The following is a 26,898-nucleotide window of genomic DNA, read 5'->3' as shown; positions in this document are numbered from 1 at the left end:
GCTCAGCCACCACTGACCGCTTGGCCGGACACTCACTTGTGTTGTGAGTGGAGCTCTTATGGAACTCACACCATTTTCCCGTGTCCTTTTTCGGCTTCGTGGCACTGTTCTTTGCTTGCAGATTTGGTGGGTTGTCTTGGGCTACCCTGCCTTGCCTTTGTCCTTTGTTTTGTGTTTTAGGGCCACCTTTCCCTTGCTTCAAATTCGTAGATCCAAAGTCTCGCTTCTTTTGTTTAAACTTCTTCTCAACCTTGACGACATATTGGTATGCTGTGCCGAGTGAAGAGATGTTCAGGAATTCTATTTCTTCCTAGATCTACTTATGCAGGTAGTCATGGTATTTGAGTATCAAATCTTGCTCCGTATCCTTAATACCCAACTTTGTGCAAAGGGTATGGAAAAGATTAGTGAACTCTGGCACGTCTTGGTCCCTTCCCTACTACAGTGTGGTCCACTTTATGTATTCATCATCATAGCTTCCGACAGGGTAGTACTGCTCCTTGATGGCATCCCGAAATGAATTCCAGGTGGGTGCGGCTAGAAATAGTGAGCCGGTATTTTCATCCTTCTGCTTGCAGTAGGTTTCCCGCCAGTCCTTGACATGGGGGGCTACTTTGAGAGGAGTGAAAACAATCTTTTCCCGACTCGAAAATTCATGAATAGAAAAATAACCCTCTAGTAGATTTAACCATTTATCTACGGCATCTGCGTCTATCTAACCCTTGAATATGGGGATTTCAAAATTAACTTATACCTTAAAGGGTGTGGCATTTCCAGAGTAGTTGCTGGAAGCCGATGCGTCGCTTCTGGGTAGTCATTGAAAGATCTAGGCAAAGTTGTCCATCATCGCACTCCGTTGTCACTCGAGGGATTCTTTGAGAAAGATTTTGATAGGATCTCCTGCCCCCTCATCTTTCTTCTCATCTGTAATGGGAGGCCGTCGGGATTTGCGAGGCTGGTCTTGCAAAGGTTTGACCAGTTCAAGCCCTAACTCCTTATATCTCGACCTCGTTGGGGACATGCAAAGAAAAACAGAGAAAAAAAGTAGATCGCTCTGATACCACTGATCTGGACTTAAACATGAGCACAACAAATTACAAAGATAACCATAAACACAGATATGCAGTGGAAATAATACTTCATTTCATTAATGTAAAATACTGAAATATGCTTACAAACAGTAATGGAAATAAACTAGCTAGGGTGATGGTAGCTTATCTCTGAGAAGAGATGTGGTGGCTACATGCCTTTGAACTGTCTTACAATGAGGCTCAAAGGCCTATTTATTGTTGAGAAACAATGGAAAGCCCTTAACATTCCAAAACCTAACCCTAGAAGATGAAACGCCAAACTGTGGGCCCCGTTTGGGTAAATTGGTACATCAACTTCCTGGGGTCGTAACTTTGGCATACGATCTTCGTTTGACGCATATAATAGCTCGTTAGAAAGATCTATCTGAGCACTACCACTTCGCGTAAGGCAATAGTCATCCATGGACCCATGTTGCCCCCGGATTTCCCAAAAATCGTCGTTTAGGGCCTGAAAACGGCTCCGGAAGTTTAGGACCCGAAAAACTGCTAAAAATAGTAAGTTGTGCTACAATTAAGGAAACTAAAAATGTTGAGACAAGCAATGGTGGGGGTCCAGGTGGACTTGGCAGGTGGCCACCAATATCAACCTGGATCATCTATGTTGCACAATGTATTTATGAAAAAGCATGGTGGGTGACATTTTACCCATTGAATATGAAGTAGTGGTTTATATGGAATGCATTGATGTTTGTTTTGGTCATCAAAGGAATGAAATCAAAATGCCTATTTGCACTATGTTAAATTCCTCTGGATATAATGTATGCATACTCAAGGTGAAGTGGTGATGTGAAACATAGTAAATAAAATCTAGTAATTTGAACCTAAAAGTCCACAATATTGATCCAATGCATCTACTATATATATATAATATATATATTTCAATGACCATTGTAGTAAATTTTAGAAAAAATTACTGTATGCATGGAGCACTAAGGAATAATGTGGGTTAAGAGAAGAATTCAAATGTTTAATAAAGTATGGTGATTGGAGTATTCTACAAAAACCATACTTACTATGTTATATATCTCTGGAATGATTAGATCAAAGGCATCACCAAGTAATGTTACAAAACCTCTTTATCAAGGTTCATCACGTACTATTAAAAGAAGCATATTCTAACTCATAAACCACTTATGACTGATAAACATGACATGAAGTTATGGTGGTTTGAGAATATAAAATGAAATTGTATACATGAAGCAATTTCCGTGTGACTTTGATTGATATTTAAATGCCATGCTCACGATAAGAAAAATGATGTAAAGTAAATTTCTTGAAGTGTTGAAAACTACTTATGCTCCTTGCTTGGATTGGAATGCTAAGTGTTCAATCATACCTTGGCTGATGCATTGGACTGATTTGTGATCTGGAATATGAATTCAATGATGATGGGAGAAACCAGAGAAGCAGGTCAAACTGTGGATTCTAGAAACCCAAGGCTCGGAAGAATCGAGGATTGATGAAGAGATGACAACAAGATTTCTCTCGCTTACTGCCTATTTTGATGCATGGGTGGCTAGGGGTGAGTCGTGGTGCATGCAATGAAATTAGTAATCTTTATTAGCTCAGTGAAAACGCATGATTTAAAACCAACAATTTCAAGCTTACTGGTCAAGGAAAAGCTCCTTGTCAACTAATGTTCCCTTTCAATACCACTCTGTCAATTACTTTTATCCATGGATCTAGAGTGGAAACTGATGTTTCCTGCTCTGTTTGCCTTATCCATAGAGTTAGAGGTATCTGAATGTGGATTAAGTTGCCACCAAAGCATTTGGTGGATAATGGTTATCCAATATAAGTTGGATAATTTTTATCAATACCTGTACCTAGACAAGTTGAAGTGAGAAAGGCTTGGCATCTATTTAATTGATTATAATCCTTGTATTTAATATGTGATACCTCTTCCTTGGTTCTAAGCTTATGAGTCATCCTAGCTCTTGTTTGCATATCGTGATGTGTTCTTGTTAGAATTTTTCTGGTGGGTCTTTAATGGCTACAAGAGAGGGAATGAAATCTCGAATTTGGTTAACCAAATTGGATAAATCGCTAAAAATAATGAAGGATAATTGGCATCTTGAATGACAAAGTACCAAGCATAGGGCCTCGTCACCAATCCATGCGACCATAATGAAAGCCATAAGCCACCGAGAGTCCCCCATGCAAGAGAAACAAGTGGAGGCCATTCTCTCTCCTTCCTCGATATCCCAAGTCATGGTATCACCCTACGTGGTGGAGATGAAGAGGTGGCTGAAAAAACCCGGAACTGGGTGGTGGCGCTGAATTCATTCGCTGGTGCTGAGGTAACTCAATTGAAGATAGAAATTGGTAATCAGTTGATAAGGGATCAAAATGGTTAGAACATGCATTATAGTTATAACACCAAAGGAGAAATAAAAATCCATAGTGACTGAATCTACCAAATTTTATTTCATCTCCCTGCATGGAGTAGGTTTAAAAAGAAATTGCGACCCTGAAAGTAGAATCAAGTAAAATCATGCAATTGGGGTTGGTTATATCAAATACAATGTGACTATAACAATTTTTTAATTTTGAAGTGTAAAACAACTTAATACATGTCTAGTGCATGCATTCCTCCATTAAATGTTATAGAGTAAGTGGTGGTGGTCTTAGGTTGAACAATAATAAATTTCTAGCGAGTCAGGAAGATGGAGCGAACGATCAATTAATTAAAGGTATCTTGTATGAACTAGAGTTGAAGAGAGAAATCAATAGATTACTATTTGGCAAGTCTCGGGTCGAACCAAGCACCAGGAACTCTATGCATAGTAATTATCTACAATAAATGAACATAATGATTTAATTAATGGTCAAGTTTCTACCAGATTTTTCACAACATAGTAAAAGGGAAAGAAGGGAATACCAATATGTAAATATTTCTGAAGAATAAGAATTCACAACATTCTGAATACCTACAAGTAAAATCTGCAAATCTATAAACCATAGGTAATTTGCAACGCTATAAGGAAACGATAATGATGTAAATAGTTAATCAAAATTTTTGCAGGTTAATACTTATGCTTACTTATCATTTAATAAAGAAATTCAAAACCTCATTGCTAATCACATTATTGTTTAGTTGCATGCTTTATTATAAACACTATGATGTGTCTAACCCAAACATTCATAGTTATATATATATGCCACCATCCTTATGGTAGTTGTAGATGCACAACTATACAAGTATTGTATGTATGCATGAATATGATGCTGCAAATATATTATTTTGTTCACATTAATATGTCAAACACACCAAAATATGTGTAACCTGGCTGACATACATGCCATGGTTTGCTGCAATATTTAATTGAACTTTCCTTCAATATTATTATGCATAATTATTATTAAGCCACCAACACAATATTAAATAATGTGTGGGGACTTTGTTTAAAATTGGTGTTAGCTAACAACAAGCTACACAGAAGAGTGTGTTCAAGTTCATATGGGCTATATGGTTATTATGCATCCCATAAGAATGTGAACATTTTCTCCTTAAAGTTACATGATTAAATTATGTTGTGAATGTTGTAAGTTCATCCTTCCTTGCATTTCATATAAAGAACATTGGGAATGACTGAGGATAATGCCCCAAATTCAATGAGATGATTACCTATATGGAGGTTTAAAATTTCACTATTCATGTTCTTATATTCATGAATTTCTCAATTGTGTACTTATATACATACATGGCTCACTAGGTGTGTACTGTGAGCTGCAATTGTATGCATGAAAATATGACATGCTCTCATGCATGGATGGCTAAAATTCCCATTATTTACCATGATTTAAATATTGATTTGAGAAATCTTACAATGGGTATAGTCGATATTGACGAATAAACTAGAAGGTATTTAATCTTTTACTTATATCAAAATTCTCATATCTAAGTATTGTGGAAAGGTATAGTAGCATTAAGGGGAGAAAGGAACCATGAAAGGTTATATGGGAACAAAAAAATCTGCAATAAATAACATAAAACCTTGCCATGTTGTAGTGGAATAGAGAATATTGCAAAGAAGTGTGAAGAACTAACACACTGATTATTTCAAAAAGTAGAAAGGGTCAACCATAAATTGATTAACATTTTATTATGCCACTTATTGAGATTTATAAATTACATACAATTAAGGATAATTCTATACCCACCATGTCAATAAAATATTCAATTAAATAACATGTAGTACATATGCAAGAAGAATATATGTCATTGAATTTGAGGTTAAAAAAGGCTCAAATCCTAAATGCCTGGACATAATAGGAGTAAAGCATATAACCAACTTTAGGAAGAATAATGGATATATTATGTAACGAAAGTTATGAATAAAAAAGGGCAGGGAATAATCAAGTTTAAATTATGGTTAAAATCACTATGATATGGTTATCATGTTATTTTACTTATAGTAAAATTAAATTATGAGTTGTATGATTTCTCTGCAAGGGAATAGCTTAGTAAAATTCCAACTAATACTGATAAGGATAGTCCAGTAAAGGACATCCCTTAATGGAATAAAGTTTATGATTATATAGATCCTAAGAAAGGAGGATATATGAAAGAGGAAACTTTGAACTCATATAAGGTAACTCACCAACAAGAATAGATAAAATCTCAAGTTTTTTTTTTTTTTTCATTCCATAGATCATGGCCAACATGAGGAAAAGTAAAAAAGGAATGAAACTATGTAAATGCAAAATATATAAATAATCACAAAAAAAGTCCATGACATACTATCAACATTAACAAATGTTGATGGTTAATTAAGTGGGTTTTGTCCTAGAACAAATTTTGAAGGTTTTATTTAATGATATTTATTCATGAAGGTTTCCATGAAATATCGTTAAGCACAAGAAACTAAGTATTTTTAAAAATTGTCTATTGATTTAATATGGTTGTGTTGATTAATAATGCAATTCACTTTATTGGAAAAATGCTTCAAATATACACTATTGAATGGAACTAAGTCTTGCCATGTTATTATTCAATATGCAAACTGATGTGCATAGTTTGGAGCTTACAATTTTCTTTTGAGTAAAGCAAATCTCAAGATAATTGTAACTAAAGCCAATAAGAGGCACATATTAGATTCCAATCTAGATGAAGCTAGGGTCAGAATTGAGAAGTAAATGCTCAAATTCAATGCAACTCACTATATGCATGTGGGAGAAGACATCATACATTAATAAATTATGACTCTAATAAGAAGGTCAATGTGACTAAAAACAAAAGTACATCTAGTGGAAATACATAATGGGAGTATAGAAGAAACTCATGGGTTAATAATAGAAAGATAATATTAAGCTTAAGAGCACCTTCCCAACTGTTCACTCAAATGTGTGAAACTTTTCAACCTAAGGTGTACCTTAATGTACATATCCATCCAAATATAAGCAGGGTTCCATGGGTAACATCTCACAAATACAAACCTTTCCAATATAAAAAATGATTGCAGATCTTACAAATGTACTTCGTGTGGGAAGTGATAAGATTGAAATGATATGTGTGCTTCTACTTTATATAAACAAAGTATATTTCTAGAGTAGATATGGTGGTCCTTTATGTAATGAAGAGCAGCCTTATGAATAACAAAAATTGTCCACTAGATTCAGAACATGATTGTCTAAATTAATAAGAAAATTCTTGATAAACCCAAAATGTTTTCACATTAGTAGAACCTATGATGATCTAAGATCTTATGCTAGTAATAAAATACATGCACCAAAGGAGTGACATATAAAAGGTTCTAGAAAAGAGAGAATAATAAACCATACAACAACTCCATGCTTTAACCATATTTAGTGGCTATATGATACTGGTAAGAGAGATTGTCGAAAAATGAAATTGTTTTCAATAAAGTGATATCTAGCAATTGTCAATATGAAAACAAGCAATATGGGAAAAGTCTACCTGTCAAATTGTATTGATAGTGTTGTGTCGGTTAGAATAGGAGAACATATAAAATTATTTCATAAACAATTTGACTGAATGAATTTAACAATTGACCTGGTTTCGAAGAAAATGAATTTCATTCAACCAAGTCAGGGTCTAGTGTTAAAGTGGGGTATCCACATGATAAGGACTCAAGCTTACACCCTGGTATATAGATTACTGTGGAAAGTAAGAGATTGGGGAATGTGAAAACATTATAACCTTCAGACATAACTCCTATATAGGAGGTGTATGTATTTACATACTAATTGCTTAATTGATTTTGAATATACACTTAATTATTCACGACCAACAAGGGGTTGGAAGTGGTGTTAAAAAGAGAAAACAAGAAATCATATGACATAACCAATTTATATGTGGAGTAATTTTGAGTACCAAATGATTATTTTCTTGGCTAAAGACAAAGGTAAGGTTATGAGACTCAAATATAACATTGAAGTCCATACAAGACTAATCATCATAGTCAATAGGTTTCCTTATGATTAAGCGGAGGTCATATTTCTTTGTTATTAAAACCTTGTCTATGGGACATATTTAATCCCAAAACTCAAGATTATTGGTTTTGTAAAATTGTATTTTGCATCTATTTTATCATTTGTTGAAAATTTCTTGCAACCACAAGATACATAAAAAGGATTAGCTAAGTAAAATAATTTGAATACTTTGACATAAAAATTTTTAGCTATTCTCTGGTTGCAGAAGTCGAACAGGTCCATGAATTCCTCATTCTCCAATCGACAAACCAAACATCATTTGAGTGGATTTGCCTAAAGGTATTATGAATAATAGAAGGAATTTGTGGCATAATACTAACATGTGTGGATGAAGTATATGTCGTACAGGTGATGCTATGGACATTGGTGTGGTGTACAAATTGTATAAGTGATACTGTGTACAAGCAGTACATATTGTACCAGTATGAATACATGTAGTGCATGATGATATATGACATATGTATATGTATGTGTGCACTAAACACTATGTGTAATTATGGATGGTTGAAGAGTAGGCATTGGAGATTTCCAGGTGTGGCAACCGATCCAGAGTGCAAAAGAAAGACAAAGGTGGAAACTAAGAATTGGTATTGGGAACTAAGGATAAGTACCTGTATTTTGTTTCAGTCTTACTATATATATGACATATGATACAGATTTATGATGGTTACATATGGGTTATGATTTTGATGGTTATGTGGAAGCTAACTTGATATGATATTTTATACATGTCAATTGGTCCAGTGTGCTAGTTGACTTGTTGTGACTAACACAGAGAAACTGCAGGAAGGAAGTGTTCGAAAGTAACACAACTACATTGGAGGAACATGCATTTCTTCCTATTATTTAAATAAGTTGGAACTAAGGAATAAAAGCTAAAGGGTGGGTAACATTAACCCATAGTTACTCATGTAACAAACAAAAAATGAGTTTGTGCTTCTGAAAATCTCTCACAAAAGTGATTGAAACAAATGCACAAGTAGCCAGGGAAGGACATTTTTGGTATAACTCCTTTGTAACCTATGTATCAGAAAGTATGATTCAGGTAGCAAGGCCATGGTAACGTGAAAATTCATAACAGTTACTTGTGAATGAGGAAATAAATGGAAAGATGTTGTAATACACAGAGGATAGTGTAAATTTAAAGGGGGGAGTATGTAACACCCCTCCATTGTATGTAACACTCTATTGACCTAAGCTAATAAAATATAGTTGTAATATGTAACAATGAAGGTAAATACTTTATTACTAAATAAAATAATTTAATCACTTGGAAATGCAAGACACCAAGAGATGAGATTCTTGACAAATCCCATTGGTGAAAGGGAATGGATATTTCTTTCATGATAAGACTTCTAGATCCAAACTTAGATAAGCTTAATGAATTTGGAGATAAATATCTATTAATATACTTAGGTGGAGAAAGGTGCTAAGTTAAGAGAAAAACATAAAATCCTTGTGGGATATAAAGGCAAAATTTTATGAGGAAAAGCCTTGCAGGAGCTAAAGGCGAGATTTTCTTAGAAAAGCCTAACAAAATGGATGAAAAGGATCCTAAAAAGCTATTGAAAATAATACTGAGAGGGGGGGTGAATCCGTTTTATCAAATCAATAATTTAATTTTCAAAACTGATTTGTATATGCTACTTCAGCTCAGTGAACTAGTGTGTATACGCAACTATACTTAATGAAACCCGCGTATATGCAGAGATCTTTTGATTTATCCAAATCATCATGTAGTGAACTTTAATCAGTACATTATCAATTCATTAGATAGTGCAGTAAAAGCAGAATAATGTATCACACATAAGCAACACACATAAACACCAAGATATAAGGTGGAAACCTAATGTGGGTGAAAACCACCTACTGCAATCGTTTGTGTCTTCTTTTAATAATAAGAGAATTATGTTTACAATTTTTGTACTGGTGCAGCCTTATACTAGTACACAGGTTTCTACCCGTAGAAGGCTACAACCTTCTCTCATTCTCCAGCTTCTACTGGAAGGGAGCTACAACCGCCTAGCTCTTGTACTAGCTGATATATTTACTAGTACATAGGTGCCAGCCTACAGAAGGATACAACCTTCTCCTTTCTTCCAGGGACAATGATTCATAAATTTTCAGACTCGATCCATCAACAACATCATTTAATCATCAAGTATATCTACATCAACCAATCTCCTATTGAACCAACCAAAATCGAATCAATCAATCACTTTGACAACCCATCAATATGATCATTCAGGATACTGTCAACAGAGTACAGTAATCAGAACCCAAGCCTGAACCGAAAACACTACAATAGCAAACAGAAGCAACTAAAACATATTTTATAAGGTATACACTACTTCCATGTGTCGAACCTACATGCATACACGCTTTCCTCAAGGCGAACCTACGTAGAGATCTGAAAATCAACTTTATGATGTATACATTGTTTCAATATGCAAAACCAACGTGTGTACATGCCTTTTCTAAAGTGAACCTGCGTACAAATCTATAAATGATGATTTAAATATTACAACAATTCCAGACTTCAGTCATACCCAGATCATCACAGTTACAGACTACAACAGGTGCCAGTTATTTAGATAAATTATCAAACCACATGAAGATAATTCTCTTCAAGCCTTAAGATCATTAGATCTTATCCTTCTTCAAGCACTAAGGTTTGTCCTTGGTTCAGATCCTGTAATGCACCATAACCCAATAACCTGTATACTAGATCTCACCCTTCATCACATATTCAATGCTTAAGTGTTTTGGCCTAATGATCTTCTCCTCCTTTTATAGTTTTAGGCCTTTCCCAATAGCATGGACCAAAACCATTTAGGACCAATACCTTGGACCGAATACCTAGGGTCAATACCTTGGACCAGATACCTTGGACTAATACCATGGATCAAAATACCATGGACCAAATAGTTCAGACCAACAATTTAGTTTTCCAAGGTATACACGCCTTTCCTTCTATTAAAGTGTGTGTGTATGTATACGTGACTTGTATACAGTGAACCCGTGTGTATATGTGGCTTGGCCAATGGTGAACCTACGTATACCTCTCTTTCTTCATTCTGTGAAGTTTGATCTATAACTCTATGTTGTTAATCTGCTACACTGTGATCTGTCATCTCAGTGAGTTGCCATCAAGGACAACACCTGTGTCATAATGTCAACAATCTCCCCCTTTGGAATTGATGGCAACACCAAGTCACTCTCCCCCTTTTTCATCAAGGGCAAAGGGTCATGCTCCCCCTGAGTACCTGCTGAATTCTTTGATATGCTGAAGTGTGCTAATTGAGCTCCTATGATTGAGTCCATGCTCCCCTTGAGCACAAGCAAGGTCTGAAAAAAGATAACATGACTCTATACATACATCACCAATGACCTTCCTATCACCAAAGACTCATACATACATCCATCTTCGAATCAAATGGGGATATACCAAATTTGACTTATCCACCCAACCAAGTGGGGATACACACTTGTTTATATATGTCAAAACACAAACATTACATCATCCATCCCATGCATAGTGGGGTTACAAATTAGGTCTTTTCATGACCTTTACATTAAAACATCTACATGACTTATATAACAGAGACCAAAGACCATGATAGTCATCAACAACTGTCATCAACAACATCTGTCAATCAGCATCTATATCAGTAACCATGTTCTCCCCCTGAACCTGTTCCACCTGAAACAAAATCTACACCGAGATCTTCTAAGATAATGCCAACAATGCATTATTAGAAGTATATGATCCCCTTGAAGCTGTGTCAGATGTTTACTATCAGATCTGATCATTTCATATATCAGAAGAGTTATCAAGGCATCATCATCAATCAGATATATATCAAGTTATCAACAACTTATGAAAGCCAACATATTTCCACATGTCATCAAAAGATTGTAAACATCATTAAGTAGAGTAGATAATTCATTGAACCATATCAGATTCGTTTCTCCTGAGTCTGAGCTACTACTTTTTCTCAAACCATCATATACGTGACTATACCCACATAAACTAGCATATATATGCGACTATGTTTCATGAAACTCGCGTATAGCCACCTTTCTTTGAAGAAGATAGGATTTAACAGAAGGATGATGCAGCAACTACTCCCAACTTTTGTTTGAGATATTCAAATGTCTCTCTGGCCAGTGGTTTAGTGAATATATGAACAACCTATTCTTTGGAGGGAACATACTCCAATTTGACCTTTTGTTCAAGCACTTGTTCACATTGAAAATGATATTTGATGGGTATGTGCTTGTTCTTGTAGTGCATAACTAGATTCTTTGAAATACTGATGGCACTTGTATTATCACATAGAATGGAGATAGGTGGAGTACATGTGATCTTAATGTCTTGCAAGGTTTGCATCATCTAAAGTAGTTGTGTGCAACAAGACACAGTAGCCATGTATTTTGTTTCAGCTGTAGATAATGGAATTGAACTTTGTTTCTTACTGAACCAAGATACTAACCTATAACCCATATAAAATGCACCACCACTAGTGGTTTTTTTTTCTTCAACACTTCCCGCCCAATCTTCATCTATATATGCATGAAGTGTAAGATCTGTATCTCTAGGATACCAAAAACGAAAGTTCTGTGTTCCTTGAAGATATTTGAAGATCCTTTTGACTACCTGAAGGTGTGATTCCTTTGGAATTGCTTGGAATCTTCCAACTATTCCCACTACATGCACGATGTCCAGTCAGGTACCTGTTAGATGAAGCAAACTACCAATCATGGATCTGTAAGTTGGTTGATGCACCGTTGCTGATTCATCATTTGAGCTGAGACTGCATCCCATTACCATTGGGGTACATACTAGATTAGAATCACCCATACCATACATTTTCAGGATATGTTTGAGGTATTTTGTTTGTGAGAGAAAAATACCATCTTTATTTTGCTGAACTTGTAGACCAAGAAAGTAGTTGAGCTCACTAAGCAAGGACATTTCAAATTCTTGCTGCATTACTAACGCAAAATTCTGACTCATGGATTGTTCATTGCTACTAAAAATGATATCATCAACATAAACAACAATTATTAGCAGTTTCCTAGTGTCAATCTTTGTATATAGATTGATATCTACTTATCGCTTTGAAAAACACTGTTGGTGGAGATATTTGTCAAGACAGTAATACCACGCCCTTGGAGCCTGTTTTAGACCATAAAGAGCCTTTCTGAGTTTGCATACAAGTTTTGCATCATTGCCAAGAATGAATCCTTCTAGTTGTTCAATATAGACTTCTTATTATAAGTCTCCATAAAGAAACGCAGATTTTACATCCATTTGATATAATTTGAATTTCTAAAAACTAGAAAGAGCTAGAAACATTCTTATGGCTTCAAGTCTAGCAACAGGTGCAAAAGTTTCTTCAAAATCTATACCTTCTTGTTGAGCATATCCTTTGCAAATGAGTTTGGCCTTGTTTCTGATAACTTCTCCATTTTCATTCAGCTTGTTTTTGAATATCCATTTGGTTCCTATCATATTCTTATCATGAGGTCTAGGAACTAATTCCCAAGTATTATTCTTTTCAATTTGCTCAATTTCTTCATTCATGGCCTTGACCCAACATTCATCTCTGCATGCTTCATTTACATTTTGAGGTTCAGTGGAAGATAGTAATGCTAGAGAGCTGGAAGCTTCGATAATGGTTCTTCTTGTCTGCACACCTGCCCCTTTTTCTCCTAAAATTTGAGTTTCTGGATTATTTTTCTTAACATACCTGGATGGAGTCTTTTCCTCTATCGTTATCTCTTCTTCTAGTGTTTCATTGGTTTCTTCTTTAGAATCAATGTGATTTGATGTGGGAAAATGAGCCTCCTCTTCTTCATTGTCATAATCGTCAGATTTTAGCTGTTTTGGATTTTTGCATGCTTCATCAAAAACAACATCAATACATTCAACAATTTTCCCAAGTCTTTTATTATAACATTTATATCCTTTACTTCGGGAAGAGTAGCCAAGAAGAATACCTTCATCTACTCTAGGTTCAAACTTACCAAGTTTTTCTTTAGTCCTTTTGATGTAACATTTACTTCCAAAAGCTTTGAAGTACTTTACAGTAGGAGTTTTACCATACCAAACTTCATGTGGAGTTTGAGTGTTGTTTACCCAAACATTTTCTTGGTTGAGAATAATGATGGTGGTGAATGCAGCTTCACCCCAGAAGGTTGCAGGAGTTCCAGATTCATATAGCATATCATGAGCCATTTGTTGAACAGTTCTGTTCATCCTTTCTACCACTCCATTTTTCTGAGGAGTCCTTGCAGTGGAGAACTATCTTTTTATTCCATGTTGTTCATAGAAGTCAAAGAATTCATCTGAGGTAAATTCCCCTCCTCGATCAGATTTGAGGCATTTGATTTTGTGATCTGATTTATTTTCAACCAAAACTTTGAAGGCTTTGAAATTTTCAAATGCTTCATCTTTATGCTTTAGAAGACCTATCCAACACATTCTGGAAAAATCATCAATGAACAATATAAAGTATTCTTCTCCATGAGGTGATTTTTTCCTTCATGGTCCACATAAATCAATATGAACAAGTTCAAGAGGCTTACTAGCTGACCCTTCTTTTTCGATGAATTGAGATTTGGTTTGCTTATCGAATTGACATGATTTTCATATCGTATTTTCAGGAATGTTGATATTTGGAAGATCACGAACAACCTGGAATCTGCATGCTTTTCTTATCTAAGAAAAACTTAGATGTCCCAATCTTCTGTGCCATAGCTAGTTTTCATCATTTTTTCTTAGATAGCACTATTGTTGTCCTCCGTTGAGTATGTACAGGTTGCTTGGAGTTATTGTACCTTTAATCATTGTTTCTCCTGCATCAAGCTCATAAACAACACATCGATTTGATCAAAACACTATTTCATTTCCTTTATCACACATTTGACTCACACTCAATAGGTTATGCTTTAAGCCATCAACATACATAACATTCCCAGCTTTAACTTTTTCTTTCAAGAAAACATAGCCTTTACCTTTTATGACAGCAAGAGTGTCATTTTTAAATGAGACACTCTTTTCCTTTTCTAAGGCATTATATGAGTGTAGTTTTTCTCTATCACCTATCGTGTGTTTTCAACATCCACTGTCAATGTACCACTAGTTTTCTTGTCCTTTTGCATATAGGGCTATACCACATCTTTCTGTTTGTGGTTCTCTCTTTCTCCTTATTTTGGGATTTAATGGAGCTTGCTCCTTTTGAGATATTTGCTGAAATTTGCTCCTACATTTAGATTCTTCATGGCCAAAGTTGTTACAGATTGAGCATTCTACTTCATTTTCAAGCAAAGAAAAATTATTATAGGTTCCTTTCTTTATCCGTCACATTCCTTCAATTTCGTGCTTCTCTAGTCATGATGGTTTTGTAAGCAACACGTTGAGTAGCTTTGTGTCCAAAATTCTGACATGAGAAACATTGACCATTAAAGAAGTTCCTACAATTATCGAATCTTCTGACCTGGTGATTGTAGTTTCTATTGGTATTCATCTTTGAAGCAAACTGAGTACGATTTACCTGAGGTTGGTTGTGGCTTCCATTCATCCTTGAGGTAAATTGAGCCTGTTTTACCTGGTGGTCTGCTTTAGGCCTTTGCTGATGATTGTCAAATTGTTCACTGCTTTTTGTTACATCAAGATAGCTTTTAGTGGAGGTTGATGGCTTTTGTGGTTGAGATGCTTCTTCAGTATATCCAAGACCTACCTTTATCAAAGGAGAACGCTGCACTTTGATAATTTCGTTTAAGGTTTCTGATCCTTTAGAAAATCTAATATTGAGAGCTTTTGTTTTCTCAAGATCCGTTCTTATACCCACAATTTCACATTCTAGTTTTTCATTGCGTTTTTCTCTTTCAGCAAGTTGGTATGTCAAGGTATCTATAATCATATTCTTTTCTTCTAAATAGATTTTGAGTTTTGAGATTTCTTCATAAAGGTCATCTTCATCCAAAGCATCCAAAAATTCATCATCTTCATAAGCCATCAAAAGTCTATAGTCATTACTATTTTCATCTTCATCACTATTTGATAAACCATCGCTATCTTCATGAGTATAGTAGCTCTTTTTACTTACACTTTTCTTTCTATTCCATTTTGTAGATTCCTTCCCTTTATCATATTTATCTTTATGAGGACATTTGGTAGCATAATGACCGACTCTACCACACGCAAGACAATTGAAAGGTAATTTACCTCTGAATCATCTGGAACCCCATTGAAGGTTCTTAACAAAGTTTTCTTCTTCTTCTCCTTCTGAAATAAGTCCTAATTCATTGAGTTCTTCTTTTCCTTTTGCTGAAGCTTTAAATGCGGCTTCTCTCATATTTGATGGACCTCCTTTTCTCATCTCAAAGGAAGTTAAGATTCCATGCAGCATTGTCATAGTAATAGTCTATAGATCCTGCTTTTCTTCTATGGCAGATACTTTTGATTCAAAATTAGCAGACAAGGATCTTAAAACCTTTTCAACTAAAGTAACTTCCTTTATCTCTTCACCCAGATTCTTCATGAAATTAACAATCTCATCTATACGTAAGAAGTAACTAGCTATACTTTCATCATTTTGCATCTTGAGAGTTTCATATTGAATTCTAAGAGTTTGCAGTTTAGCATGTTTTACCTGAGAGTCTCCTCCGTAGCTTAAAACGATTTTGTCCCATATTTCTTTGGTAGATTTGAGCTGCATAACTTTGACAAACTATGATTGTGATAGACTTCTCAATAATGTATTGATATCCTTAGCATTGGTTTCATATTGCTTTTTACCTACCGCATCTATAGGAATTGCTGATGAAAATGTATATCCTCCTTCCACAATTTCCTAGACATCTATTCAAAGAGATTGAAGATAGGTTATGGTTCTTACCTTCCAATAAACAAAGTTTCTCCCATCAAAGTTTGGCGATCTGATGGATCCCCTGCTTTCTTGATCAATCATGATGATGGATCTTCTTTCAAGCGATCAAGCTTCTTCTGAAGGACCTTCTCTGATACCAATTGTTGGAAATAATACTGAGAGGGGGGGTGAATCAATATTATCAGATCAATAATTTAATTTTCAAAACTAATTTATATACACTACTTCAACTCAGTGAACTAGCATGTATATGCAACTATACTTAATGAAACTCGCGTTTATGCAGAGATCTTTTGATTTACCCAAATTATCATGTAGTGAACTTTAATCAATATATCATCAATTCATTAGACAGTGCATTAAAAGCAGAATAAAGTATCACACATAAGAAACAGACATAAACACCAAGATATAAGGTGGAAACCTAATGTGGGTGAAAACCACCTACTACAATCGTCTCTGTCTTCTTTTAATAATAAGAGTTCTACTTACAATTTTTGTACTGGTGCAACCTTATACTTGTACGCAGGCTTCTACTTGCAAAAGGCTACAACCTTCTCTCATTCTCCAGCTTCTACTGGAAAGGAGCTACAACCCCCTATCTCTTGTACTAGTTGATATGTTTACTAGTACGTAGGTGCCGACCTATGGAAGGATACAACCTTATCCTTTCTTCTAGGGACCACGTTTCATAAATTTTCAAATAAGATCCATTAACAATATCATTTAATCATCAAGTATATCTACATCAACCAATCTCCTATTGAACCAACCAAAACTGAATCATTCAATCACTTTGACGACCCATCAATATGATCATTCAGGATACTTCACCAGAATACAGTAACCAGCACCCAAGCCTAAACCCACAACACTGCAACAACAAACAGAAGCAAGTAAAACATATTTTATAAGGTATACACTACTTCCATGTGCCAAACTTGCGTACAGATCTGCAAATCAAATTTATGATGCATACGTTGTTTCGATATGCAGAACCAGTGTGTGTACGCATCTTTTATAAAGTGAACCTATGTACAGATCTGTAAATGATGATTTCAATATTACAACAATTCTAGACTTCAGTCATACCTAGATCATCACATTTACATACTACAACATGCACCAGTTATTCAGATAAATGATCAAACCACATAAAGATAATTCTCTTCAAGCCTTAAGATCATGAGATCCGATCCTTCTTCAAGCGCTGAGGTTCGTCCTTGGTTCAGATCCAATAATGCACCATAACCCAATAACCTGTATACTAGATCTCAACCTTCATCAAATATTCAATGCTTAAGTGTTTTGGCCTAATGATCTTCTCCTCCTCTTATAGTTTTAGGCCTTTCCCAATACCATGGACCAAAACCGTTTAGGACCAATACCTTGGACCAAATACCTAGGGTCAGTACCTTGGACCAGATACCTTGGACCAATACCATGGATCAAAATACCATGGACCAAATACTTCAAATGAACAATTTAGTTTTCCAAGGTATACACGCCTTTCCTTCTATGAAAGTGCGTGTGTACATATATGTGACTTGTATACAGTGAACCCGCGTGTATACGTGGCTTGGCCAATGGTGAACCTACATATACCTCTCTTTATTCATTTTGTGAAGTCTGATCTGTAACTCTATGTTGTTAATCTGCTGGATTGTGATCTGTCGTCTAAGTGAGTTGCCATCAAAGACAACACCTATGTAATAATGCCAACAAAAGTAGGATGCTGCTAATGGAATCCATATCATGAATGAGAGTATTAAATACCCATTGAAGAGATGAACAGGGGGAAGTTGATCCATGGAAAGAACTCTTAGCTCGAGAATGAACGGGAAGAATCTGTTCTAGTTTGGGTGGCAGTGCTCGATTCTCCAAGTGACATAGTTTTCAATTGCTCTTATCTAAATCACTTTCATGGGATGAATTGTATGTTTACTCCTTTCTTTTTATGTTGTTTAATCTCTGAGCATATGTGCATATTTGTATGGGTTACCTTTATTTGTGGGGATGATTAAATACTTATGCATGTTGAATCCAAGTGTAGCTTTGGCGATGGGAGAATAGTAGGTAATTATTAATATTTGAGGAGCTATAGCACACATGTGCCTAATCTTATAATATGCATGTGACCATTATGCATGAGTAGAATTGGTTATGTTAACTTTGTGATGAGATGATTATATATGGATGCATAGGATAACTATTAAATCTAAATTTAATCAAAATTAAATTTAGTGAAGGAGCATATTATGTGGTTATTAATTTAGTATCACGGAGGTATGTGCCAATAGTATGTGTTTTTTAAGAGTTTCCAAGGGCGTATGTGACATGAGGTGTGTATAGGTGGCTTTATAATATCTATCCCTCGTCTTTAATATTTTTGCCTCTTCTTTATAGTTCATTCGTGTTATTGTGCTAATTTCTTTGCTTTATTTTCAGTTGGGTTTATCAATGTAATTGTTCATATTCATAGGTTCAAATATTTCTTATTGTGTTTATAATATTAGTCGTAGAGTATAATGTTAAAAATTTGGGTTTGAAAACATGGTTGAATATACATTATATTATAAACGCAAGGGAACAATAAACCATAGCTATTCATTATTCCTTTATATAAACTATATATTATTCCCTGTATTTATAATACGTATATTTATATATGGTTTGTATAAGTGAATAATTGATCCCTATGGTTTATTATTCCCTTGGGGTTATAATATCAGTTATGGTCAACCATATTTTATGAATTCAAACATGGCCGACTATTAAGATTGTCTCAATATGAAAATCAACCATGGTCATCCATGATCAATAGTTGTGGTCACATTATGACAAATATTGTCTCTTGGTCCAATGTCACATTGTGACAACCATGGTCATTCATGATCAACCATGGTCTTGTTAGAGTCCTATAGTGATAGGATTCATAACTCTAAATTGGATGAGGTTAAGTCTTGTAATATTGTACTTACCTTTTCTTTTTGCAAGTGTTTTCCATATTAAATTTAAAAAATGTAAAGAGGGTATGTCCTAAAAGAAATATCAAAGGACAAGAAAAGTAAGAAAAGATAAAAAAATGAAAAATATGAACCCCAAACAAAAAAAGATCATGAAAGTGTGCAAGTCCAAGTTCCACTACTCTTTACTTCACTATCTTAAATAATGGTTGTGTGTAGCTTTTCATACATGCCACAACCCATGATAGTCAAACTGCTTAATCTTGACTACTTCATGCTTTGAATTTCAAGGTTATAGTTAGAGAATAAAAATCTGACCAAACAATTGAATCTTGGCATATTAGTGGATAGGTAGAGAAATAAAAGGAGCTGATTAGTTTAATATCATCCCTTGGAAGATATGAGGTTAGAGGTAGATAGTTTATTACATAAAAGAAAAAGGAAAGAAATGGGTTTGCTAGCTTAAGTGCACCCACCAAAGTGAAGAAAAAATGTTAGGGTAGGTAAAAGGGTAGGTAGAGGAAAGGTTGAATAAATACAAGTCATTTGAAGCATAAGCACTACTATCATGCTTAACTATGTGTTTCAGTGTGCAGGAGCAGTTATCAAAGTGAAAAGCATGTTCATAAGATGATTTTCCTAACTTCTCCTTCATTACATTTCACCCCCCACTATATACTTACTAATTTCCCTTTTACCCCTTCATGGCTTGTGAAGACACCATTTCCAATCATTTTGAGTCCTACCCCTTGGTTTCACCCATTCCCTAGCCAATTTACCTTCTGAATTCATTCCCCTTTCCAAAAATCCCTTTCCTCTAGTGTGAAACCCTTTTTCCCCTTGGAAAAATCACTTTCCATTTGTTAAATACCCTAAAAACCCGGAAAAACCCACTAAACCTCTTATCCTAACTTTTATTTCTCCCCCACATTATTTTATTAACCCCAAAAATTTATTTTCACCCGTTATATTTTATAAACCCACATTACTTCATAAACCCGCAATTAATTGCTGGTTAATTACACTTAAGCGCAATTAATCATGGGCCCCGCTAAATCGCACCCCCATCTCTTGTCGTGCATCTTCACTATGTGATGACCATTGAATCAACCACCCCCAGATTGAACGACCCTCGCCCATATCGCGCCAGATCAATGCCCGACCTTTACCAACCTGAGAGCACGTGATATGGACGGTTTTGCTTAGGCCCATTTTGCTATGTGTTAGCCACTGCCATAGATTGCGTTCCCTCAACAAAATACCACCCAACCCTCATAAGTGGTGAGATACCCTCCAATACTACCTCCCCACCAATTCTAACTGCTCCTGGTTAAAAGCCCTCATAACCCATTTCTGGCAATTCTTGCCTATTTTCACTTCTCAAGCCTTTGAAGCACACAAGCACCCTCACAGCTCCTGCGACTAGTTACCAACCACCGATACTTTCCGAAATGCCACCATGGCATACCTGAAAGCTACAGAAGGCTATGCAAACATCCATTTAAAACTAGTTTACACCCCCGACCATAGATTCCAGGTATTTAAGAAGAAAACCAGAACAACCATCTCATAAAAAATGTACACTAAATTCATGAAATAATTGAATGAATTTAATTAAATTCCCCTTAAATTGAGAGTATTCCCCCTCCTAAAATACTAAAAACCCTACCTAAAACCTATTGATACCGTACTCCTCTTACATAATTGTCAAAACTTCACTTCCAATAGCCATATAACCTAAATTTCCACAGTTTATTACAGACATGGCCGCCCAGACCTCTTTAGATGTCAGACCAGTAACAACCCCTAATTTAGACATTGACCACCTAGCCCTGGCAGACATAGACTTCCAAATCAAAGATACAGCCACCCCACGCCACCTTCTGAGAATCCACTTCTGGGCAAAAGATAGGTTCCTAAACCATGCTGATGATATAAACCTTTAGGAATCCAATTTTCCCAAGTATACATTCCCGGAAGTCAACCCATTCCTAGACATAGTAGATTTTTCCCAATTGTGTTATGTTGCAAGCCATAGGGCTATTGAGGCACCAAATCATGAGATATTGTTCATCATTATGGCTAAATCGATCAACCAGATGTTGTAAATCCCACCTACTCCTAATTTGACTCCTTTGTCCATTGGACACCTATTGGACCTATACATCACACTGTAAATAGACAGGATCAAACAAATATTTCAGAATTTCATCATTGAGGAGTGTCGTACTCCTAAAGACATTCCACGCTATGTTGCCACTGTTTTTTCAGAGACTGACAGGAGAATAATCACCATGATTTCATGCATCCTAGGATGCACATCAGATGCGTTTGTGGATGAGGTCATCATGGCCTTCCTGTCCATTTTCACTCTAGGCAAGCCTTCTTCCATTTTTTTATGATTATGCCCAGTTCATTGCAGATAGAATGCATGAACAACTCACTACACTGCCCACTGAAAGAGTTTTCAAATACTCTTCAGTTTTGTTTCATATGTTCCTCTATTACTAGACAGATAAATTCCCTTTGAAGATCCAGAAATTGGACACCAAGGGAAAGGAAAGGTGAGTTATCTTCTGGACACCATTGGTCCACAAGTTTTCCACCTCATACAATGACTTCATAGACTCTTTTGTATACCTAGTCATGAACATGTTGACTTCCAAGGTTCAGCCTAGAATTAGCTTAGAAATTAAAGGAGTACTGCAACTGGCAAAGAATAGCAAAGTGGGAGACTGGTAACTCTACCAGAATGACACAGAAATCAGGATCTATGGCTATGAGCTAGCCCCCTACAAATTGCCTAAATACCTCCCAATGAGGATATTTGCGCTTGAATACTCCAGGCAAATCATAATTGAAGATTAGGTCAACTTCCTAGCTGCTAGGAAGAAGACACAGTTTAATATGAAAAACCAAATGGGGCCTTTCATCTGCAACACCAGAGACGTTGGACCTGAGGCTGATAAGATGCTCCAGGAATTGAATTTCAAGAATAGTTTAATCTGGAACTATGACCCTCATGGGGTTGTAAACAAGCTCAAACAAAATGTCAAGCTTGGACATTACATCCACTATCCAAGACCTGACATTTAACAGTATGCTAATCGGTCAGAATGGGTAGAGAATACATTGATTGACGTGGATAGCACAGTGGTGGATGTGTAGAACACTATGATTGATTTAGAGAAACAATTTGACCAGAGCTCTTTCCTACAGGTTCTAGAGTTGGGAGAGCCAATTAACATCCCTCGTGTCATTCGGAACCCTCTCGATGAGGAGAATAATCCTAAAAGAAACCAGGAAGAAGCATTAAGCTCTGCAATGGAGACCACTGATGAGCAGTTCAAGCTAATCAAAAGGCCCAAATTGAATCCTGTGTCTGAGCAGGAGGAAAACAATGCTTCAGAAGAAAGGATTAACATTGAGGAAATGGGGTAGAGAAGTAAACAAACAACAGAGACAACTGCATCAGTAGAGACATAACAACCATCTACTTCCAATACACATATTATACAGAGACAAAAGATTGTGGAGATGTCTTCCTTTGTAAGGCCAGCTGACAAGGAAACATATATCAAAGAAATATTCAAGGAAATAAAAATTAGGAATGAAAAGTTGATGGCAGAAAAATATGCCAAGTACCTGAAGGTGACACCACCAAACCAGAACAGATTGATGTCAGCATTTGACATTAAAAAAGGAAAAATGCAGGTGTCATTCCTACAGCCCACTCTACAATAGCCCAAAACCTTAGCACACTACAAGAAGACCAATTTTGAGGTCTTGGTCAGGGATGTTCGTCCCATTGATCAGATCGAATTTCACAAGTAGGTTGGAGAAATTATCTACTCCACCCTCACAACAAAGGCCATGGTAGCATTCAAACTGAAAGATTCATTGGACAATGTGACAGCCTTGTACAAACTACAAAAGGCCTCCTCTGGTGCTGAAGACACCACGATAAAGTCATTGGAGGAACTAATTATTGAACTGTGCCATGACCCAAAGGACGTCAAGGCTACTGAACAATTAATCAAGAAAAGGAATGAGGATATTGTAGCCCTCAAGAAACAACTCAATTTGCCTTAGCTACAACACCCACAAAAAAAGGAAGTCCTGGAAATCCATACTAATCATGAAGAAATGATGGACTTGGTACTGCAACTCAATGACCAATTGAAGGAGATGGAAAAGGAATTAGATAGCTTGATTCAGCTCAAATGAGCTAGTATTGATAGTGCTCCTCCAACTGTCATTCCAAAAGTGACCACAGCTGTACCTTCCACTCTGGGTGCAGCATTAGCTCCCACTGGTCCAATGGCCACTGCACTACCAGCATCAACTTCGACTACATCAACAATAACATCAACAACAATAGGTATCAGAGGTGATGAAGCAAACAAGCCGGTTAAAGAAATGGAAGAAATTTCCATTCAGACCAATGAAATGAACAAACTGAAGGAGAAAGTCAACAGCCTTGAGACAGATTACAAACTTGCCCAGATTATGTATAAGGAAGAGTAGCAGAAGGCTGCAAGGATGAATGAGAGGATAAAAGGCCTGGAGAAAGAACTGACCTTGACTGAGCCAATAAGAAAGGATAAAGAGCAAATGTGGGCCAATATCATTAACTCTGTCAATGATTTTTGGCCATCTACTGAGGTCATTTTTTAGCAGATTGATTTAATTAAGGAGGCAACTGAAGCCATTGAAAGGGTTAAAATAGAACTTGGAGATATGCTAGAGGAAGTAGCAAGAATCATCCACTTCCTCAAATCCAAGAATAAATATGAACTTCAAGAGCTTGCGATACCTGATAGGATAGGTACAATTTTGGAAGTCGGGAGAGTCCTCACCAAGAGGAATTTGATGTTGAATCTAGAAGATAAATATTAGAACATGAAGCTAGCCATTGATAGGTTCATGGCTAAGTTTGAGTTGTTGAAGGAAAAGGGATTACCTAATCCCTTAGTTATACATGAAAAGTTAATGACATAGGTAGATTACAACAAAAAGATCAAGGAAGCGGCCAAAGAATAGGTGATCACTTCATCTATGAAGGGCATGCCAACAAGAAAAGTCTTGTACCAAACATTTGAAAACTTGTTTTACCTCTAGCATGAGGTAAAACACTTGTTTATTAATAAGCCCACTTTTGCCAAATATATAGAGGCATATGAGATATACAGAAAAATGATCAATATCCAATTACCAGATGAAGAAAGATGCGAAAACCTAAATGATTTGCTATAGTAAAAACACAGTAAATTATAAATGTACTGTAAAAAGTGAAACAACCATGTAAAAGGATATTGAGAGGTCATTAGATGAAAGTGTATCAGATGAAAGAGTATCAGGTGAAAGGTTAAAGTAAAACAGAGCATCTAGTGTAACAGCTAAACAACCTAGCAGCATAAAGGGTTAAAAATCAAAGTCTACAGCCAGCAGAACCAAAATAAAAGGGACAACATGAAATAGTTCAATAGTTGTCTCGATCTTCTTGCAAGAAGATATTTCTTTTTCGTAGATTAGTTCTTAATACAGTTTCAGATATTTTGTAATTCCTTTGTATAAATGCTTCAAAATTCAAAGTATTATGGTGGATTATTTTACATTTGTGGAGTTATTTTGATCTTGAACCTCAGGGTGATTGTACTATTTTCAGGTCAACAAACTGGAGCAAATAATAAAAGCATTTTGCTACAAGATTCATGATATGAGACACTTGTAGTGAACTACTTTCTTTGTGTGATTTTGTTATCTTTCTTATGCATTTTCATAGTATTAATTGTGTTCCAAAATCTAAATGAATTAACTGGAAATATCACCCAGAATTTGTTTAATTACACTCTGTTTTTCACAGTTAGTCGTTTACATGTTTTCCTCTGATACCCAGATTTGAGAACCCTTAATTGCTCTCCCATCCTCGTTGACTTCTTTCATTCCTTCTAAATTCTGGCCTAGGGAACCCTTAATTGCTCCTTGGATGCGATTTGAAGCCATTCACCATTTAGCCTTTGGAATCAGCAGTAAGTCATCTATCTTGCCCTCTAGACATTGTTTTTAGAACTGAATCCAGTCTTGTTTGTCAGACATCTGACTCCATAGCCCAATGGTAGAAGCCAAACCTCTTTATATCTAAGTAAAGTGATCCCACCACCAAATTTTCAAACCAAAACCCAAGTGGGAGAAGTAACTAGCCTAAAATCATCTTCACTAAAACAAAGTTAGAATATAAAGAGAGAGCCCTCCTTGAGCATCAGGAAAGCTAGGTCCTGATCTCCAAAAGTGGTTTGTGGTTACCTTTGGATTTTATTTCTTCATACTTCAAAAGAGATATCAAAGTGCTAATATTTCTGGTGACCATACTGGGGGCTTCAATCCTTTGTCTCATAAAACTTTAAGGAAACCTTAAATTTAATCTTAAGCCCCTTAAGGTCATTATCTGAAGTAAATTTTCGAAAATTTCATAAAAATAGTTTTAAAAACTTAAAATTCTGGCTCCTATGAAGATTCATTATACCAGGGCAAACCCAGATCCAAACCCTACAACTATAGTTGATGACCCAGACAGAATTCTAAGAAAACTAAAAAACGAAGAAACTCAGGCAAGTAGTAGCCAGCTAGTCAAAGCAAACTCACTCCCTGAGGAGTTGTCAACTTTAGAGGAAATCCCTTTTGATTTGTCATTTGACCTCTCATTATTTAGAACTAAATCTGAGAATGCCATCCATGAAATAGTCTTAGACCCTGAGTTTACTCAAATCATTGAATCAAAAAGGGTTATCCATCCAGATTTAGATAAATTTGTCTTGGATGCTTTTGACAAGTTAGAAGCTTTGACCTCTACATTGATCAACAATATAGATAGTTCTTACCTTCAAAAATTTGTTGAGCTAGCTGCCCTTACTACTGCTACCTGTGAAATTTCTGCACAGTCTTCACTCACTGTAAATACACCTTCCTTTACCACAAATTCACCAATTGTATCTACCACAATCCAATCACCTAAACCAGTTATTAATCAACCATCTTAACCATCAACTAGTTCACCTCCATCGGTTTCAAGTCCTTCCTCAACTACTACACCTCTACCCCCTAGTCAAGACAGAATTATAGCAATGGAAAACCGATATGCACCTCTTGTTTTACCTACACAACTCCATGCCATGCCTATAGATTATCAGAGTAAGATTTTCCTGTTTGATGCTACTAGTCATTACACTGCCTAGCAACATGTAAACAAGATTTCTGACTTTTCTGAGTTTCATGAGATAGATGAAGCAGGTGTCCAAAAGAGGTTGTTTGCCCAAACTTTAACTTGGGATGTCAAGAAATGGTTCAAAGCCTTTACTTCCAACCATATTATAGACTTAGCCAATTTTCATAGGTTATTCATTGATAGATGGGAGAGAAAGAAAAACCCATTGCAAATACTTTCTGAATATGACAACATTAGAAGAGCTCCTAATGAGTCAGTTC

This window comes from Pinus tabuliformis, chromosome 1_1 (assembly GCF_031772625.1).
Source record: "Pinus tabuliformis cultivar Carrire ecotype Pingquan chromosome 1_1, CPIR1, whole genome shotgun sequence".
NCBI classification, from domain to species: Eukaryota; Viridiplantae; Streptophyta; class Pinopsida; order Pinales; family Pinaceae; genus Pinus; species Pinus tabuliformis.
The sequence above is the reverse complement of the archived record's forward strand: the minus strand, read 5'-3'. Positions refer to the sequence as shown.